We start from the raw sequence: 2,799 nt of genomic DNA, 5'->3' as shown, positions 1-2,799 counted from the left end.
AGTGTTCTACCACTTAAGCCATAGTGCCACTTCCAGCTTTTTCTGTTTATATGGTGCTGAGGAATTGAACCCAGGGCCTCATGCATGCAAGGCAAGCACTCTATCACCGAGCCACCTTCCCAGCACGCCCCCTCCCCGTCCTACTTTGAATCTCAGTTTTTCTCATCTGTGCAGTACAACCAAATATATCAGCATGTTTCTCAAGGAAAAAAAAATGCAGGTGTGCGTGTGTGTGCATGCCTGTACTGGGACTTGAACTCAGGGTCTGGGCACTGTTCCTTCCACCTCTCCTTCCCAAGGCTAGTGCTCTACCACTTGAGCCACAGCTCCACTTCTAGCTTTTTGCTGACTGATTAGAGATAAGAGTCTCAAGGACTTTCCTAGCTGACTTTGAACCCTGATCCTCATCTCAGCTTCCTGAATACCTAGGATTTACAGGTGTGAGCACCTGTGCTCAGCAAGAACTGTACAAAATGTGGACCCAGCACGATATATTGGGTCACTGAAGACCTTGCTTTATTCTAGCGTGGGATTAGTGGGAGCCATGCAGGACCCTAGCATTAAGGAAGTTGCCTGGGTGATGGACATGAGAATCACATCAGTATCCTCCTCGGGATCTGGTCTGACTGGTCTTGAACAAAGTTGCTGGGGGAGATTTTCAGTTCAGGGAGCTCACCATGTGGGTAGCCATGATATCTTCCAGCACCACGGCTAGGACCCGCCGAGATGCCTTTTCCAGGGGCGAAGGGGCCCCTATAGGCTGTTGCAGCCTTGGTCTTTTCGGGCTTCTGGCTCCCCATAATGTTCGAGTCAGGGGCTGACGGCACAAATTCGTCTGGTTAGACTGGCTGGAGAGTAAAAGAAAGAAGAGGACAGTCGCCTGAAACCTGTCGTTGGCTCTGTAGCTTCCCAGTACAGCAGCCAGGATCCCCGTCTCCCGGGCTCAAGACAGGCGGGCGGGGTGCGCTCTCACCTGGAGTCCCCAGGCAAGTCCATGGGGGAAGCGGCGGATCCAGGGGGTCCCTGGGGGATCCCAGGCTGCGGCCTGGGGCAAGGGGGGAGCAGGGGAGCGGGGAGTGAGGGCCGGTCCCTCCCGCGGGGCTCCACCCTTCATGGTCCGCCTGCGGCTCCGGGAAGCCCACAGGCTCTCGAGCCCTGGGGAGCGTAAGGGCGCCCCCTTCAGGCCGCCCGGAGCGGGCGTCCTCCCGCTGCCGCCGGCTCGATCAGCGGATCACTCGGGCACTGCCTGGCACCTGCCGCGAAACTGGTATTGCGGAGGCCCGAGCCTTCCTGAGCCTTTGTCCCCGCAGGTTCCGCCCTTGAGATTCCCTGGGATCCGCTGGGATCCCGATGCTGGAAGGCTGTATTTCCGCTGGCTCCCTCTTCGATCCTCCTCCCCTCTCAGCCAGTGGCACACACACACACACAGCACACACACACAGCACACGGACAGCCCTCCCGCCCACCAGATCCCCTAGACCAGATCCCTCAGGAAAGAATCCAACAGCGCACTCCTTCCCATCGGAGCAGCCGCGCGAGGCTCCTCCTCCCCCGTGAGCCTCGGCTCACCCAAGCTGCACTCAGCCGCGCGCGGCCCGACCTCGGGCATCGCGGAACTCAGGCAGGATCCCGGGGGATCTACTGTCAGGCAGATACCCTCCCTCCCATCCCGGGAGGTCCCGCCCACCCCAGCCCCCGCCCTGCCCCCGCCCGGCCTCCTCCCGAGCCCGAGACCAGAGGGTTCCAGCTCTTCCTTCCCCGCCCGCCTCCTGCCCTCTCCCAGACAGCCGGTGCCCTCCCCCGCGCGCCGCTCACCGCCGCCTCCCGCGGACCCCGGTGTCTCACAGCTCCCACCGCCGGCTCCTTTAAAAGCAGCCTTACCCAACGCTGTCCAACCGGCGGAAGCCTTCTTCGGCGAGTCGCCGGGCACCGCCCAATCGCCGGCCCCGGTCTTCCGGAGTGGGGCGAAAATAAGTGAAGCCGCCCAGCGGCCATCCTACTTAAGGGCACGGAGCCAAATTGGTTGACGCCGCCATCGTAGTTGAGGGCAAATAGCCTGGGACGAACCTTGGCGACCAGAGTTGTGGCCAAATACTACGGGTTGGTTTATTGAGCTACTGACACCACCATAGTGAAGCTAGCGTTCCTCCACGTTCTCCCTTGGTTCTGGCGTCTCTACACGTCGACCCCCCCCAGGGTAACGACTTGTGAAATTCCCAGTATTCTAGAGCGGCCACCTGGGAGGCCACGTCCTGCCCGGGCCGGGCTTCCTCAGCCGGGGATGGCGGAACACCCAAGGTCAAAGACGCAGGGCTGCCGGGGTGGATGGGTGGGTGGGGACCGCCGGGCCCTCGCCTCGCCTCGCCGAGCCTTCCCCACCCGCCCCCGCCTCCTGCCATTTTACACCCTCTCGCGCTTCTCCAGCGTCGCCTTCGGCTCCGGGAAGAATCTGGGCTGGGCGTCAGTGAGGGGAGCGGCCAGACCACCTGTGACAGCGTCCGCCGCTCGCGGGCCCCGACCACCGTCCCCACCTTGGAGTCACGAAGCCTTTGTCCCCCCGCGGCCTCCTTCCACGTGCCCCACCACCATGTCCATTTTTTGTTTTTTCTTTTTCCCCCGGCTGTACTGGGGTCTGAGCTCAAGGCTTTGTGCGTTCCTGGCAGGAGCATTACCTCCTGAGCAACGCCCCCTCCCTCCCCGCCCCCAGCCATTTTTTCCTGATTTTTTTTTTTTTTAATTCGGCTAGCCAGGGCTGCTGTTCCCTCCATGTAGCTGGAGGATCTTTTTTTTTTTTTTTTT

Source organism: Dipodomys ordii, unplaced genomic scaffold, assembly GCF_000151885.1.
Source record: "Dipodomys ordii isolate 6190 unplaced genomic scaffold, Dord_2.0 Scaffold14, whole genome shotgun sequence".
In the NCBI taxonomy this organism is placed as follows: Eukaryota; Metazoa; Chordata; class Mammalia; order Rodentia; family Heteromyidae; genus Dipodomys; species Dipodomys ordii.
Note: the sequence above shows the minus strand (reverse complement) of the source record.